Consider the following 18,853-nt stretch of genomic DNA (forward strand, 5'->3'; position numbering starts at 1 on the left):
GCACAAACCATCTGGCAGCAAATGTATTTAAATAAGAAACTGCACACCTTGAGCCTTCTAGAAATGCATGAGAAACTTTGCTACTCCTTTACAAAGGTGATTCAGAAAAATGGCACTGGCAAAAGGAAGGTAAAGAAACACGTTTAAAAGGCACTTCACTCTTCAACCATTTCAAGTCATTTGTGCAATCCCATAAAGAGATGTTCTGTACTTGCAGACAAACCAAAAGGGATATCACTAAACCAAGTTCCAGAGGAACTATGTAAACTGTACCGGAAAACAAATGCAGCCAGTCTTTGTGCACATGTCAGAAACTAACATGCTACAGAGAGAAAGAAGGAACAGTTGTTGCCATCTGTTAACACCTACAGCAAGGGAAGAGACCATTGACACTGCCACGCTTGGAAAATGGACAGGTGAATCATTTCTTCTCAGTCATCATTCACCAGAAAAAGCTATGGAACAAATGAAGGGAGACACATTTGATTTCCATTTATATTAAAATAACCCAACAGCACAGGGATGGGTTTTTCATCCACATCCACTGGTGCCCTGCCTCAGCTCCTCTTAAAGCCTGTGACTGGCTTTAATAACCTAAGAATTTGATTATTAGCCACTTCTTTTGCAAAAAACCTCAGTGAATACCTTACCTTTGTCTCAGACTTCCCTTCACAACCAGTGCCAAACTAATTATAAAACAGCCACCTCTGAAGTGCAGTGCTACGTCCACACAGCAAACAAGCAGCTCTGACTCTGGTAAGAGACGGGCTGAGGTCACTGGGGCAAACCCCTACTGTTGTTTTTCTTGGGTTTGAAAAAAAAAATAGTCCTGCTGAGAGGATAAGGTTTTAAAGGCTCCTCAGATAGATGCAGACACACAGGAAACTTTATGGCACACTATTAATCTTTCTTAGAAAGATGACGCGTTGACGTAGTCTTGATGAAATGTGAAGCTGCCATTTGGAAGGGGAAAAAAAGGGGAGACTAGAGTGCTTCAAACACAGCATTTTCATCATTTCAGCATTTTCATGCCAAGACTCTCTTTTCACTAGAGAGAGTGAATCAAAATACTTATTTTGATTCCTAATGTACAATGTTGCTCGTTTGAATTAAGCTGTTTGCAGTTGCCCACTCCCCACCTTCTTTAATAAGAGATTTATCTTTAATAGCCTGGAAATCGCTTTTCTTAGCCTTCTGCCGAGCTAGCACAAGTGTTGCTGGTAACACAGCAGCTGTAGCCAGAATTTTGTGTCTTCCCTATCACGGAAGATAAATAAAAATAAATATGTCCATGTGCATGTCTAGACAGTGATGAACAAGATGTCCATTAACTGGGGCATTTCAGGCATTTGTTTCCCTCTTAAAACAAGGACCACGAAAGAACCTCCACTTCATGGAATTCTACTACTGGCTCAAAATTGCTGCAGCCACACAATACAACTTACCAGCAGAGACTCACTCCACAGGCCTGGTTTTCTTGGGGTATTTGCATGGTTTTGAAGAATATCTAAAGGCAGAAAGATGGCTTAAAGATTGAACTAAATGTGCTGGGTCACTGAACTGAAATGCGACTGTATTCCTCTGCTGGATCCTGATCACATTTGCATCACTGAGTTTGTATTAACAATTATGGAATCACAGCCTGAAACAGCGCAGTGCAAGAAACAATTTATTTCCTTCATCTTTATAGGACAAAGTCATCTGATGTATCTCTGTCCTGTGGAATTTATTGGCACTTAGTCTGGATCTGATTAATAACGATCATATGGTCTAAACACTAAAAATAAAATATGAAAAAACCCTAGCTTCTCTACAGATTACTTTAAACTGTGACATAAGCAGATATAAGGTCTCTGGTAACATAACTCTGCCATATGAAAATGCCTTCAAGCTGTCCAAGGATATAAATGCTTTACACAGAGATATGTCCCCTATCCACGCATCCTTGAAGTTCATGTCAAGAACATTGACAAATCTTTCCAGTACCCTGTTGGACACGTTACAATACAGAAAGCAAGTAACCAGCTTATGCAACTACAAAATCGTGCTTGAAAGAATGGATTGTGATGTTTCTTTCTCTCTCAAAAGACTGACCAGAAAAATGTGACAATAAATATTAAAAAAACTAATTCTGTTTTAGTTAAGCTTCTGTGACATTCCTGCAATCACTGTGTTCTTGTATAATCTCACATATAACATTCAGATGGATGTTAGTAACATTGCTCAAAGACTGTCTCCACGTAAATAGATAATCTTTCGCCTTTGAAGACTAAATAAATTTTGCAGTAGTTTAAAAGTAATTCTGTTGAGGCATGCTGTGGCTTTAATACAAATGCAGATACATAATTTAGAAGTCTGATTTCGTGCTTTATCTTGGTTCTGCTAGAAAAGCCTCCAGCCCGTTTTAAAAAAGGCATCTACTTTGGTTTAAAAAGAGTATATTTGAGGTCATTAGCAAAGGAAATTGCTACCATTAATTCTGACCTACCACAGATTTTAAAAGAAAGAACAAACCAGGAAACTTAAAAGAAAACCTGACAAATATGTTTTATGAATCCATGTGCAATATTTTGGTTACAATGAAATAAAATGCTGATATGTGCCAGACACCCCGAAGTTGCTCTCCTGTGACTAATTCTTCTGAGCTAGTTTTTAAATTGATCTCCCAGCGCTTGGCCTCTTCCCACTCTTGTTATTAAACTAACAAAAGCAGTTTATACCAACCATACTATAAGCAAAGAAGTAAAATAAAAACCCTTCCAAGCATTTACTTTGCCCTGTTGGCCAGCTTTACCTAAAATCACATTAATGTTGTATTAAATAAAATTCTATACATAAAATTTTATTTCAGTCTATAAAATGCTTTGCTTCAAAATGTGAAACTCGAATGACTTGTTTGGGTATTGTTGTCCTATTTATCTGAAGGAAATATTCCTAATCAACTTATGTGAAACTAATCTGAATAGTAACAGAGTTCCCAGGAAGCTCATTTGCTTCAGAATATATTACAACATTTCTGTAGCGTAAAAAAATCCAAACGAAAGCAAACCCTTCATATGAACTTTTCAAGTAACATTGCAATCCTCAATAAAATCAAAATTGATGCATTTTGATAAAGGGTTCAAAATTTCAGGGCCTGAGGCAACATCTCTCATATAATCACCTGCAGAGGAGGAATTCCGAGAAATCCAGACTGACACACCCGAGTGGTCCAGCCAAGTTTTCCCACTGTCCTTTTTTATATTTGACGATCTTTATTTGGAATTTTCTTTGACTGAACTGGTGTATAACTCCAGAGTGCCAACTCAAGAATACAAACAGAACAGAGTTGGACAGTTGAGGCAGGCATTATCCTTGCCTTCAGCCCTATGTCTTTCCCATGTGCCACTGCCTCTGGAGAAGGAAGCTTCTGAATGGCTGAAGCTCAGTTTACTACAGTAACATACATCTACAGTTCTGATAATAAAAAACAATTAACACCCTGTGTGGTAAAGAAGACACTAGCGATGGGCAAGAACAGCAGAAGCAAGTACACAGAAAATAGGATAGGAAAGAGATGTGGGACATAGAACTCTGTGCTGAAGGACTGGAACGAGAGTGACTGTCCTCTTTGAGAGATTCCTCTGAGAAAGGCTAGGTGTTCTTGGCAACTACGACCAATCACTTCTACTCCTCTTTCTAGGAAGGAGTCAATTCACTTCTTTTAAAATCTAAATACTCAGTTTCACAAAAGGCTACCTCATCCAGTCTGAGAGTAAAATGGTCCTTGATCTCATCTTTAAATTTTACCAAAAGTAATATAAGAAGAGCAACCACAGATGAACTTTAGAAAAGGTCATTCCTTATTTACATATCTGTCTTTGTTATACGCTGTGCAACAACTATGTCAGAATGAGGTACGGCACTGAGAAAAAAAGTACAAATCGATTCACCAATCTGTGTGCAGATCAAACACTGACTGCATTTGGCAGAAGTGCACATCTGATCATTACTACAGCCGGATTCAAGAAAATGAAGGACAGAGTATGGCATAGATTCCAGTACTCTGATCATGCAGAGAAACCAGCTGATATTTTGAGGTTCTGAGGTTACAACATGTGGCTCTTCTAAAGAGCAGACGGCAACCTTGAGGGGTTTGTTTTGTTTTGTTTTCCAACTGAAATCTGACATGCAATACATGTGAACATTTGGAAGTCATACTGTTCATTATGCATTCCACATAATTGCTTTAACTTTTCTAGTATACAGTCATTAAACTGACTTGCAAAATAGCAGGGCACTTAACAAAACCCGTACTGACATGTGATCATAAAGACGAATGAGCGTGGTGTCTAACTTTACAAGCACTGTTTACTTTACTGTAGTTGCATACATCCCCATTTTAAATCAGTGGTGATGCTTGCAAATGGAAGGGGTGTACAGGCAGCAGGACACATTGTGATCTATGAACAGATATACGATGTAAGTATAAATTACTTCTGGCACAGATTTACTTTACTCAAGAATCTCTGAACAGCAGGGAGAGATCCGATATGTGAAACAGTAGGCCCCAGCCAATTAGTCTGTGACAGATAAGAACCTTGCCTTAATTTGTGCTGTTGGGTTTAAATGTGGCCTGTTCCTTCAGTGATTTCGTGTTCCCTTCTGACTTCTCTGAAATCCAGTTTTTATCAGCTGGGATCCTGGCACTTCTTCTGGGTGCAGCAAAGGGATATGCCATTTGGAAGGGATGAAGTACAATATGTGGGCCTTGCTTCTGTCTTATGGGAAGGAATGTTTATATAGTCCTACTCCTCAAAAAAAACAGTGAATAAGGAAACAAACTAATTTATTATACACAAAAATGTACACTTTCAAAGCACCTCAGGGGGACTCAACTAAGTAACATCCATTAATATCTGTAACAGCACCAAGACTCAAGTATGCTGCTTTGGAAATTTGCCTTGCCATAGTTGTATGGAAAAGCTTCCTTCAAAAACAGTCAAGAAAAGTTTAGAAAATCTCCTCCATCTTTAATATTTTGCAATGCATTTGGTATCTGGGCAATTCTCAAAGTTAAAGAGAAGTTAAGTTTTTCTATGATAACACCCCCAAGGTACATAAAGACCTGTGAGCTCTGCTTGATTGTCAAGATGGCAAAATCACTCCATACATTAGTTCATGCTCTAGGCAGAGAAACTTCTAAAATTACAGAATAGTACTTGCATTATTCTACCACATCAGCACTTCGCAGTTTCCTCAGTAAGAATTTAACAGCATAGACCTGAATTTTCATAGAAAAGGGAAAAGATTCTCAAGTTTCTTTCGCTTGGATCTTGTGGCTCTGTATAGAAAGAACTAGGAAGACTTCATCTTACATTATGGGAGTGGAAGGAAAAGGAAGTAAGAGAGCAACACTGCACATCTTCCAAGCGCTGAAGAGGAGGGATGACACTCGGGAGCAGCTGGGAATGAAGAGCAGCCGCATTTCCCTGGGACAAGAGTTCTGTAGGACAACTCTTAGCTTGCGCTACTCCTCCAGTTTGGGAAAGACATTACACCTTGCCATCCTAGGGAGAATCACTGACAGGGGAGCAGGTGGATGTTAAGTATTAGTGGTCATAGGTAAATTCTGAGCTCAGGAATGCCTCGCAGTTGTACTTGGTCCTGAAAAGTCTCTGATGAAGAGAACCAACCCGTTTATTAGACAGGCAGGAGTGCAGCCTGGTGAGCTCAGAGGCTGGGGAAAAGGCTATTACAGTTACACGGCCGTTACTGACCAAGGGTCTGGCTGCTGCAGCCAGCAGTATTCTTCATCACCTCTGACCTCAGATCTGCTACTGAGGTAGAAAGTTGCGAGTACTTAAAGTACAATCACAGAAGAATTTAAGTTGTAATGAACCACTGGACTATCCTGTCAAGTTTTGAGAATCTCCAGGTAAAGAAATTCTGTGGCCCCTGTGGACAGACCCTTCCTGGGCTAATCCACCCCCATCATAAGCATCCAAGAGGTACAAATGACCTAGAAAACCTTTTCTCTTACAGAAGGAATATACTGCTGAGCAACAGATGGGCCAGCTCCTAAGCTAATTTGCTCCATTGTACTGGCACTACTTCAACAAAGGGGACAACCTTGAGGGAATGGGATGCCATCTCCTTTCCACTTACTTTGGTCAGTGGGGACTGAGATAGGAAGACTCAGATCACTTAGAACAGATCTAAGTGAGGACTCCATAGTCCCATCTGATATGGTCTTGCGGGCATAGAAGTAGTACTCCCACAGTGATATTTCATATCAGTAGACTCAAGTCACCTCACCAGGTAGGTCTGCAGAAGAGTAACCCTTCTCCTCCCCTCCTCTACTTCACTTCCACACACAGCAAGCCATGTGTATTGGGTAGCTAGATGACAGTCCTCTGGGTGCTACAGAGATTACTGACTCCACAGATGGAAGTGGCCTCAGTGGCTTCACACAGAAAAGACTACACCAAATGTTCTAGGAAGCAAGAACTACCTTCTCATGTACTGCTATCTTAAATTGAAAATTGAAAGGCCTGGCAAAAAAAACCCAAAAACAAATAAACAAACAAAAAAGTTCATTTTGGTACAGTAGAGAAATAATTACTTTTGAAGCCTCAATGGAGGGGTTGTTTTCTTTCTTCTTCTTGTTGTCAACTTGATTTATTTCCACATACCCCATATAAGACCATATAAGTCTCAGTCAAACTTCACACAAAAATTATTTCCAACAAAAGAGGCTCATGCTTCTGGATAGAAAACAAGTAAAACTCAGATTCAAATTCCTCCTTTACTTCTGTGACCTGGGGCAACTACTGCTGCCTTTTAAAATATGCGTACTTCTCCTGTCCCTGGTGATTGTTATTAATACAGTTTAGGGAAAGTGGTGATAAAGATCAATCCCCTACTCAGAAAAGAAACATTAACTGCTTCTTTCATGTCTTCCATAGTGAGTGAGCAGCTACAGTTTCAAATGATCCCCAGATGTTTACTACTTCTTATGCTCAAAAGCAGTTTAGGTTTCCTCCAGAGCAGCTGTGCCACGTTGGGTATTTCTGGTTATCCTGCAGACTTCAACCTCTTGTCCTCTGAAGAAAATGTAAAGGTCAAACAGAAAGCCTGTGTGGTGTAGAAGTCCCCAGTGCAAAATAAACCAAGGATGGTCTCTTACCATTGGCCAATTTAAGCTATGCATGCTAAACAAAATATTCAAGGAATTCCTACAGAGATGGGTATGTGAACATTACAAGCTTTTCATTTAATCACAGAAAGGTCTAGTGATTCCAGTAAAAGAGTAATCACTGAGGTCTCTCACAAAAACCATGCTATTTTTCTTGTTCTTTACAGCAGTGTTTTCCTATTTCTCTATTATTACACAGAGCTCGGTCTTCTCCCTAAATCCTCCTGTCTGGAGTTCACTCTTCTTGTGGTCACAAATTTCTGCCCCTTTGGCTGTTACTGGGATCCACGTTCACTGTGTGCCCCAGCACAACTCCCTGCGCTCGGGCCTGCTTCCTCCTTCTGAGCTGAAATAGCTGGGGAGAGGGTGACAGGGCTGACCACGTAGAGTAGCTGCACATCAGAGGCAGAAATGTATTTTCTTAAACGTGAGAATCGACGGCAATCCTTTTCTAACCTCAGGCTTGTGAATGGTTACGTTGCCCAATGCCAACAACAGCTGAGGAGCTAACTCAAACTGCAGTGGACTTTCTCAAAGTTTATAGCTTGCTTCAAGAACCTCTTGGTTATGCAGCTACAATAATGGTATGGATGAAAGTATAAAGAGCTTAGTACTGTTCAAATAGATTTCTGGACCTTACTGTGGATTTGGAATCACGTGGCAGCCACTATATCTCTGGAATCAGGAGATACCTTTTATCTATACTGTCATTCTTAATCTGGCCTCTGAACACACTGTGACCTGGCCAAGTTCACTCTTTTCCATGTCTCTCAGCTAAGTGAAGATCCAGAAAACTGGAACAGATCAAACATCGTACTTCTCTTTAAAAAAGAAGGTGAAGAAAAAACGGCATCTCAGGAAATTACAGTACAGCCAACCTAATTTGACTATCTGGGAAAACATCTGGAAAAAATATTACAAACAATTTACAGGCACCTACAGCACTGTAAGCTCAAAAGCCAAGATTTATCAAACTCAAATTCTTACCTAGCTTGCTTTCCTTCATTTACAACTGGCCTGGTGAAGAGTGGGAGAATTACAGTGTAAATTTACATGGCATAACAAAGTTTTTGACACAGAACATACAAGTTCCAAATGCAAATTAGGAGAGGTGGTCAAGATTAAAGAACAGATGTGCAGTTGTTCAAGGAAAGAATACTGAGAAACTTGTTATCAGTAGGTTACTTGCATACAAAGAGTTACTAAACAGGAGAGTCGACCTTGTGCACATGCTGTACGCATATCAGTGTAATATTTTACAATAATAGCAATATAGTTAGCAAGCTAGATTTGTAAACATGATGACAGCTAACAGAAAAATGAAATAAATAATACGTTTCCTCCTTAGCTACTGCATACTTTATGTTTTCCCCTATGCATCCAGGAGTCATGGTTTAACCCCACCCAGCAACTAAGCAGCATACAGACATTTTCTCGCTCTACCCCATATGGGATGGAAGAGAGAATCGGAAGACTAGGAGTTAGGAGACTCATGGGTTGGGAAAAAGACAGTTTAACAGGTAAAGCAAGAGCCACGTACACAAGCAAAGCGAAACCAGGAATTCATTTACTGCTTCCCATGGGCAGGCAGGTGTTCAAGCATCTCCAGGAAAGCAGGTGTTCAGCCATCTCCTCATGTGTAATGGTTAGTTGGGAAGACAAACACCATCACTCTGAACGTTCCCTCCTTCCCCCAGCTTTACTGTGCTGAGTGTCACACCCTATGCATGGGACATCCCTTTGGTCAGTTGGGGTCAGCTGTCCCAGCCATGTCCCCTCCCAACTCCTCGCACACCCTCAGCCTGTTCACTTGCGGGGTGAAAAGCAGAAAAGGCCTTGACTCTGTGCAGGCACTGCTCAGCAATAACTGAAACATCCTTGTATTATCAACACTGTTTCCAGCACAAATCCAAAACACAGTGCAATGCCAGATACTATGAAGAAAATTACCTCTATCACAGCCAAAACCAGCACACCAGGTAAAGTCACTATGGAAAAATCAACTTCAAGCTGCTCAGCAGCAGCTGCATTCCTTGAATAGGACACTAAATTGTTTGCGTACTTGATCTCCATAAGCGTGGCTTACCACTGAGAGCAGTATCAAAACCAAATATGAACTGGTGCGATTTATGCAAATACGAGAAAAATAAAGATAGATAAAGGAAAAATGGTCATCCATGTTAAACAATGTTTATATTATTAATAGGTAACATTACAAGCAAGAAACAGAAAAGTATACTGTTAGGCGCAGAACACAAAGCATAGCCAGATTAAGAACAATTTTCATTCTACTTTTCTTTCCTTTGCACCTGTCCTAATTAGTCCTTGATAATGCAAATACTTACCTTTACTAATGCATAGTCCCACTAGAAGCAATTAATGCTGATAAAAGCAGGCACTTTCCAAGCTTTTAACAGATTATTATCTCAAGAGCCCAACAATTTTGCCATTACTACAACCAGGTAAGTAAAGACAGAAGAAGATCACAGCATACAGGGCATTAAAACTTTTTACCTTCTCGGTATGCACTGTTCCTTTCCCTCTTTTCTTGTGAGGAACATTGTCCAAAGGATTTAGTGCTGTAGAGAGGAAGAAAAAAATACCCTAAATCATGATAGGACTCAAAACCAATCTCTTCCACCTGATACGGTGTATATGACTTGGATGTAGTGATCCAGCTTCAGGGAAATTATTCTGATTGAGCATGCAAATAACTGAGCTGGGCTCCTCTTCTTAATTAATGCAAAGGTGCCAATTTGAGTTAACTGGATCAGATAATATGCAAGTCATACATTTACATATATTGCTGAAGAATTTCAGTCATGCCAAATATTTAGGCTTAAAATTGACTTCTCTGGTTACATGCAATGGTCAAAATTAACCAAGTTGTTAAGTCTATGTAATATCAAAACCAAAATACTATCTGAAAGGTATTTTGAACAGATTCCATGATCTTGTGAGGCTTCCATTGTTTTCACTGTGTTTGAGGAAAGCTGGATGAATTTGGCTGTTGTTAGGAGAAATTATGTCAGATGGACTTACAGCAACCTGACAAACAGCCTAACTGCCACTGTCACACACACACCCCTCAGCTTCCACTCAGTAACCACTTTTGGAAAGCCCTGTGTTCCCTCCAACAGTGCTGTCATTTAGGTAACATGACTCTGTGGTTTTTTAGCATCTGCCTAAAGGGCTTTAAAATTTTAGCATTACAAGAGCATCGTTGGAAAATAATCTTCCTTGTATGATCTACTATCTTTGCTGATACTGAGAACGTAGTAGGATGGCCCTTGCATGCAATAAGGTACTTCCAGTGGGAGCAGGAAGGTTCGATTAAGAGTGTCTTAACAGAGCGCAGTTCTTCCAATCGGTAGCCTGGCTCAACAGAAATCTACTCTTTATTCTACTGCTAAGATATTACATAGGCAAATGTTTAATTATGAACAGCACAGTACTTAGTTCATATGTGAAACATTTTCATCTGTTAGCACATAAATGTTAAGATAATAATCTAGGTTTGTTCAAATCGAACTGTGAATTCACTTATTCAATTATTCCTTACTACAAACAAGTTTACTTTTATGTCACAATCATATTACTCACTGATATATTTCACGCAGCTCATCAAAAACAGGCGGGAAGGCTCTGAAATGCATACACCCCAGATAGAGATCTTCCAATGTAAAGAGGCCAACCTTCCCTGCTGAGAAAACAATAAAGTGCATCATTGGTTCTCTATTTACTGGGGAAAGGCACATTTGTATGTCTACGAATTAATACAAATTGGAATCTCTCTTCCATAGCCCTGAAATGGAATTGTGAAAGAGATGCTAAAATGGCCATCTTAGAACTATGATGACAATTTGCTGTTGTGGCTTTCTGAGACAAAATAGTAGAAAAGCTGGAAAGCAATTTCATTAACAATTTCCACATTGGTTCTCCCGCTTGTCATTCTCTTTATTTCAAGTTCACTTTCCCCATTCCCAAGTCTTTCACGATTTTTGCTTTAGCACTTTAGAAGAAATCTTACATTTACAGATTTCCATTTCTTTCCCCTCTTTTTTGCCTGTTGCATTTCCTTCCCATTTTAGCTCAGGGGAAAGCAATTTTCTATATTAGCCAGAAGGCTATAGAGGAGAAAAACATGAACACAGGAAAAAATACATATGATAATCACAAAAATAATTATTTTAAGTAAGAATAGCAGAAATAGCCTTACTATTTTAAAATTAATTTCATTGATAGAGATCGTCCTTTAAAAAGAAAGCCTATTGTCAATTACTAAAATTTGGCTCCATGATACCGATCAGCTTAATTATAATTAATTATGGGACCACCTAGTTATTTGCAATGTTACTTCATCTTAAAAGCAAGAACAACATAATTTACAGAATTCTGTAGGCCATCTTGTGTGGACATCCAGGGAAATATAACAGAAACAAGCTCCCAGTCACACACCTCTTTAGGATTAAGCGGCTACTAAAAGCCACATGACGGCAATCAACAGTTCCTTCCCCGCCCCTGAAAATATGCTACACCTGGTGGCTTTTTGTAGGAATTAAGACACAAGCTCTTTACTGACCCTCAAGCAGACTAGGCAACAGCACACCTAGAACTGGCTGTGACTGGAATGGGGCTTAATTACGTGCATACAATTAAAAATGGATTTATGGACTTCCTGGAAGAAGAATGGATTCCAACAAAACATCCCTCTGTTTTCCTACCACCAGGAAAGGTGATTACAACCCTAAGATTACTAAAGCTCCTGAGATGGTGGCACTTTCAATTTTCTTTCATGTACAGAATTATTCAGGTGTTGATTTTAGGTGTTATTTTAGTATAGACTAGCTTGTGTTGCCCACCTGAATTCTCCATGAGGCTGCCGCTGCAGTGTGACCTCAACCTTTTTTTCAATTTTCTTTTAATTTTTATTACTTACCACAGATTTTTAAGGTAGGAAATAATAGCAAGCTTACTGGGCTTGAAGACAATCCCTTGTGTCACCCACTCTAACTGGGGTATAGTTGTTAATATGTCTGTGATCTAACTCCCCACAAGTGAAAGCTAGCCAGAGAACCTACTTACAGCAAAATATTGATAAGGGCAAAATGTCCTGGGATCTGTAAAAGCTACTGTTTCTAAAATTAATCTCCTTTACCTTATGAAAGAAGGCTACGAGAACCTTACACCTTGCAAAGAACACTACATTATAGTCAGTTAAAATGGACCAAATTCTTTCCTCATGCAAACTTCTAAAGTTGATGGAGTTACAAAAGCACTGGCTGCAGTTTGGCCTGTAGCATCTGATGGGTGACTGATGTGGCAGATCTTAGGGACACTTCATGCAGCATTACTGCAAGATATAATTTTGTCAAAGGTAACAAAACAGCATTAGGAAGCTTTACAGTAAAATGACGCACTTGTACCCTTGAAATATTGGGACTTTCTGGCATAGTCTGACCTATTTCCATGAGTAGGTGTGAAACCATTTGGGCAGGCTCAGCATAACTCAAGTCTACAAACTGCTCCATTCTGTCACCCATCCACACAACTATCGCCTAAAATACAAACTTGTGAGAAGCGCAGACACTGTCCTGAGGCTCCTCCTGATCTGTGCAAATCAAAATCAGTTCATAAGAATGGGCAAAAGTACAGCTGAACAGTAGTACACTCCTTCCCCTTTTCCTGTATTTCAAACCATGGCTCGCTCTTGTGCACCTCTGCTGAAGTCTTGAGTACCAGGGACACAGTTTTACTATTGGAAAGAATGAAGAATTGTGTTTTGTGTCCCTTACGCGAGGTGCACAGAAGCAAAATAGATCTGTTCTTCTGTAGTCATTTTTTAATCCATCTGTGAGAATCGCATCTCACCAAACCATACCTGATTTAATACCTTTTCTAAAATTTATAGACTTCTAAAATAGGAATTAAGAGTTGAACAGCCACATAGGTATTTCTGCTTCATTCTTTACTTCATGAAATGTTCTGAATGCATAGCCACTTAATTGTATTTCAGCCTCTTCTTCTACAAGGTATAGATTTTACTGTCTTAAAATATTGTTCACTTCTGAGGCTGAACAGCTACCCCAACACCTCTGTGAATCTCAGGATTTTAAAGGCAGACATTTTTCTTGAGTGGTGAGAAGGGTTTAAGTGCCATCCAGTAATACTGAGATTGCACATACATCCTGACTGATATTAATACACACACATGTACATATGGTTCATATGTTATTGTAGTGTCTTGTTGCATCCCTCAGGCCCTGTTTAGTGAAAGATGGCAGATAAAGTGAACACGACTGATAACAAGGACAGAGCCTGGACCCTAAGTACCTGCAGTCAGACAGGATAGAAAGGTAAGCAAACAGAAAAATGTGGTGAAGGGCAAGATTAAGGCAAAACAAAACAAATAGGGTTTAACAGAAAGCAGAAAAACAACAAGCTCTTTTGGCCTTATATGATTCAAGACACATTTGCAAGTGAAGTTTCTACTAATAGAAATAAAGATCCCCACTGACAGTGTTATACACGAAACTGGAGGATAATCAGTTATTTAGGGTAGAAACAAAATGAGTGCAAGAAGCACTTTGCAGAAGCTCACACAATCCATTCTAGCCCTTTTGTCTTACTGAACACTCACACAGGAACTGAGCATTTCAAGAGAAATTAACCCAGCTCAACAGTCCTTCTGTTCATTGCCCATAGATTATTTAGTCTCATGATCTCTTCTTCCATTCCGCACTCGCTTATTATTATTAGTGATTTGTCAACACCCAAGAAATTCCCCTGGGTTTCAGTGATTAAATGCTTCACATTTAATCACTTTTGGACTAATTGTTTCATCTACTTTAAAAAAACCTGAAGAAATATGTCAAAGCACATTTACTTTTTTGAGGCCACTTTTGGATATCTGTTGACAGTCATTATGACTTTTTGAACTGAAAATTGAGGATTTAACTTTCCAATATAAGTCAAAGCAGCACACACTATAGATATTATAGAGACACGGTGAAGAGAGCACCAAAGTTCTTGCATTTGTGCAACTACATATTTCACCTTAAGATCACTGATTTTCTCAGAATGCCTTGGCAGATCACAGACATGACACCACCAAATTACGGACTCATCCTCTCTCCCTAAGCAAACAAACAAGATTCAACACAGCAACGTGTGCTGGAAGTAGAGGGTAGGAGCAGAAGAAATAAGATGAACTGCTATAGGAGGACTGTAACATCAGGACAGTAGAAAAAAAGGTAAGAATTTGGGATTAGAAACAGGAACAAAATGATAGAATGTGGAAATGTTATTGGTAGATGAGAGGATGAAACAGTTGTTGAGGATAACACAGGTTGTCAGATAACTTCAGGCCTGAGATGACACACCAGAGATGGGTAACTTTGCCCCATCATCTAGTTATGCAGGTTCTTGCGTTAAGCTTTAACTGAGCTGTATTGTATAAATAAATGCGCAAGCAGTTTTCACTCCTAAGTTCAGGGAAACTGCACCTGCTTACATTGCAGTTGAATTTGGTGCTCTATTTCTTTTTATTTCTTCTCTTCTGGGTACAGATAGTGGGCTATCTCCTGTCCTGGGTGAAGGGAAAAATAGATCAAAATGGCTTATGGTGAAAAACACCATTGAAATTCACTAAAATTAACTCAAATTTAAAGAGGAGCTTGACACAAGCTATAGACAAAAAACAGACTAATAGCAGAGTAGGTATTTTTAAGTACTCATACCAAAACTCTGTCTCAGGGACAACTGGCCTGTGTTTCAGCCTGGTCAATCATCTCCAACCAGTCTGCCAGAAAACATTAAGCTGTGTGTTCACTTGGTATTGTGCATCATGAGAACATGGTTCAGATTGAGCATGCTCTGTTTGTTAAAAAAATATATATTGAAAATCACTATTTTAAACGTCCTTTTCCTTTGGCTGTTCATTTAAACTGTCGCTCCCAGCCCAGCCCAGTGGCTTTGTGGCTAACAAGATTAAAACTCTACTATCAAGAGAATGTGATTTACTTTTTTACTATGGACTTTAATGGCATTACTTCCTTATTATATCAGTACTCAATAATAAGAGTTCAACAGATGTTTGAACTCAATCATTTGCATGTTTCTGCACACTGTACAGTAGTTAAGGGAATATAAAATAAACCTCTGTGTCATCCTTTCTTAAGCTGAGCTTGCCTCACTGACAAGCCACCTGTGATCCTCATTCTGTGATACATTACAGGCTTTTGTGCAAGACTGAAAGGAGTTGGTTTGGTGCTACAGTTGATTAACCCTGAGACAAGTAGAATACACAAAGGAAAAAAGACTTCATTTTCACAGATTACAGTTGTGGTGTGTACCCTGATACAGTACACAGGTGAAATGTAATGGCTTTTATTTATTCTTGTCCTTGATGGACAAACCGATTAATGCTACTGTGTGAAGCGTATTCTACTTGCCTGCTGCGTCCAGCCTACTGCAAAACCAGCTCCCATTATTTTGATGTACCACCCCTAGCATGTTTTTACCTTCAGATGATGTGTGCAGAGGAGTTGGTGACAGCTGTTAAAACAGTATTTAGTTCACTGATGCAAGACATCAAATTGAAAGAGATTGACTTAGTGTCCTGGGCATTCTCCCAGCCATTAAATGTGACAGACTGCGCCTGCTTAAGTATGGCTGACTGGAGAAGCGACAGGATTAGGGGGAAGATGTATCATTGCTATCAGCTCTACTGTGCAATAAAAACCTGTGTTCATGAAATGCTGCCTGCATACCATGTTTAAACCCATATCCTGATGGTTGGAGCAACTTAGAGTGTTTCTTCTTGCAGTGGTCTCTGGTGTTTTCTGGGAGATGCCTTTCAAGGACATTACGAACTGGAAATAAGTTCTCACATTATTCCACAACTACACCTGAAGACAAAGCAGCTCAGTAGTTTGGAGATGCAGCTGGTAATATACACAGTTACACTAGTGTCTGTGTACTCTGAAAGTCAGCTGCAAAGTTTTCAGGGATATAGCCACATTTTCCCCTGTTCAGTATTTACCAGCTTTACAATTTCTTATTGGTTGTCTGACAAATTCATATTTAAAAACAGAAGACACTAAATTTTAAATGGAATTGCATTGAGAATTTGCCTATCACACTAAACAATACTTGTTCATTTGATATTTTTCCTTATATTGACTACAAAATAAATAGCATTTCATATTTGGGCATAGTTGTATAAATGTTGCTTCTCATCTTGAAGCCAAACAGATCATAGTTTTTGACTTAATACCTGCACAAACCTGTAGAAAAGCTCTCATACAAGCAGGTTTTTTTTCCTGGAAATTCACAGTGAACCTGTCTTTATACAACCATTCAGGCTGTATAAAGACTTGAGCTTCAGCTCATACTGAGAGGAGCAAAGAGGATTTGGACACCATAAGATTAAGCAGAGTGGAGCTGTCCTGTCACTCTCCAAAAACCACAGGAAGATCTTGAATAATGTGCCTGTGTTAGCCACCCAGCCCTCAGATGGCCAAGAGCAGGCAATGTGAGCCCCATAGCAGGGGCATCCCACCCTCACTTCTCACGCAATCAGCCGAAACTGTAGTGCATGGCCATCAGTCTATTCAAAATGTAGTGATGCACAGGAAGCTAGCAGCCAAATTTGAATGTTAGTCTGATTTCAGCTTTATAGTTAATACTGAATTAGAAATTTTTATTTGCTACTGTATAATTTTCTGTAAAACCTGTTCAAGTTTTGAAAGGGATGTACGTATTAATCCTCAACTCTAATATAAAAAAGTACCTTGCATGGGTTAAGAAGACAAGCAAATAGCTGATATTGATTACAGCAGGACTAAAGACAAGCAAATAGCTGATATTGATTACGGCAGGACTAAAAAGAAATTCCAGTATTCAAGTATCAAATCATCTCTGCTGGCCAATCTGAAAATTCCTCCATAGGGCAGAAGAGGAAAAACTATTGAGTACATAAACCATCTTCTCCCCCTGGAGTATGTCCCATAAAGTCTACTTACTGCAAAGAGAGTTCTGTGCAGGCAGATCCTGTAACACAGTGTTACAGGAAAGTAAGTACTTACTTTGAAAGTAAGTGTTTTCAAAAAGTACTAACTACAAGTCCATGGCAGAAGTCCAGGACTGCAGTTCAAGCCCACATTTGCAGGCATCTGGCAGGCATTGCATCCACCATGCCAAGCAACCTGTCTAGTGGATTGAAAGCTACTTCCTCCAACAGACCACTATCTTTGGAAGCTACTAACCTACTGCTCCACATCACCCCTTCCTCCTGTCTTCTGCCATTCCATATTTCCATAAGCAAGGAAATACTGAACTTTTCCCTTTTTTTTCAATTCTCTAGCTTTGAAATTTCCACCAGCCTGCTATCACCAGTTTTACTCATGGCAGCTCCCTCAGATCAATAACCTTTTTCTAACAGAGTAGAACCTAGAAAGAAACCAAGAAAAAGCCCAAGGCTTTCCTGGTGAGACACGCTTGTGCCATCTCAAAACTTTGCTGAGCACAAGGATTGTCCTGTTACTCTTCATTCGCATTACTCTAAGAGTTTCAAACACCTAATTTTTCAGTACTCTGGTAGGCTACCCCTTTTCTGCAACTTTTTCTCCAAGTCAGTAGGTTTTCTTTTCCCATTTCAGATTCCAGTCCTGCCTCTTTAGCTGCTGTCTTTACAAGAAAATAAGTAGCTTCCCTTCACTGCAGTTTGTCATTGTTTTTGTTTTCATTCTTTTTAGTCTTTTAATACAACCCGACTCATCATGTTGGTGTCCTTTGACTCGATTCCACACTGTAGCTTCCTTCCCAGAATACCTGCAATGCTTTGATCATTCTCTTCTCTCCCCTCGTTATTCTGTTCCTCAGCTGAGTAAGATATATTAACAGCAGAAGCTTTCCTTTCTAGGTAAGACAGTAACTTTCTCCTTGGAGACACTGTCTGTCCTGTACAGTTTTATATTTTGCCTTGTTATTGATATTAAATTGACAATGAATGCTGACTAATTATGGAAACTGGGCACATAATTCTCACCATGAAACATTTACTGCAGTAAACTCAAGCCAGCAAAAAAAATTATGTATACAAGGGAACAAAATAAAAGCTGTCAGCAGGGCACAGGTTTATTTTATGCCAATGTACAGTTTGTATATTAAGGGACTCAAGCGCTCAAGTTTCTAATAACTTCTTTTTTCGCTTGACCAATTTTCTTCATTACTTATAAGTCCCTGCAGAATTCAGAGCTGTTATTACATATACATTACAGAAGTAACACAGCCTCACATGCACAGCTTTTTAATAAAGTTTTCATCAGCTGCTTTTAAGGTCTCAGTCTTCATTTGATACTGTAAAACAGGAGGACTGGAATATTACCACAAAATGTGTTCATGGCTGAATATAAAAATAATCATACGATGCACTTGAAGCATGAAGGCTCTGTAGGTGATTTCCATTCCTGTTTTCATATGCAATATATGCATCTAGATTGGAAAAGTTACCCTTCTACCTGTATCAGGTTAACAACTCCCAAAAAGCATTCTCAAAGCTTAGATTCATAATTGAAAATAATCTATACTGAGTTTTACATCTAATATTAAAAAATAAGCATGAATATTTGTGCAAAGAATTTTGTGAAATCTTCCCTGACCTGCACTTATGAA

The 18,853-nt window shown here is 39.3% G+C and overlaps 1 long non-coding RNA gene across 8 annotated transcripts in view; it reads right to left on the minus strand.

Moving 5' to 3' along the window:
- The window catches only part of LOC128851973 (uncharacterized), a 121,654-nt gene that overhangs the window by 46,805 nt on the left and 55,996 nt on the right, over positions 1–18,853 (minus strand). For 7 of the 8 annotated variants that reach the window (XR_008449542.1, XR_008449544.1, XR_008449543.1 and 4 more), the window contains 2 exons: positions 10,781–10,880; positions 9,692–9,756 (listed from right to left, as the gene is read on the minus strand). This is a non-coding gene — a long non-coding RNA (uncharacterized LOC128851973). The remainder of the gene's footprint in view (positions 1–9,691; positions 9,757–10,780; positions 10,881–18,853) is intronic. The other variant, XR_008449538.1, reaches the window with a different exon arrangement.

The sequence above is a fragment of the Cuculus canorus genome, chromosome 4 (assembly GCF_017976375.1).
Source record: "Cuculus canorus isolate bCucCan1 chromosome 4, bCucCan1.pri, whole genome shotgun sequence".
In the NCBI taxonomy this organism is placed as follows: Eukaryota; Metazoa; Chordata; class Aves; order Cuculiformes; family Cuculidae; genus Cuculus; species Cuculus canorus.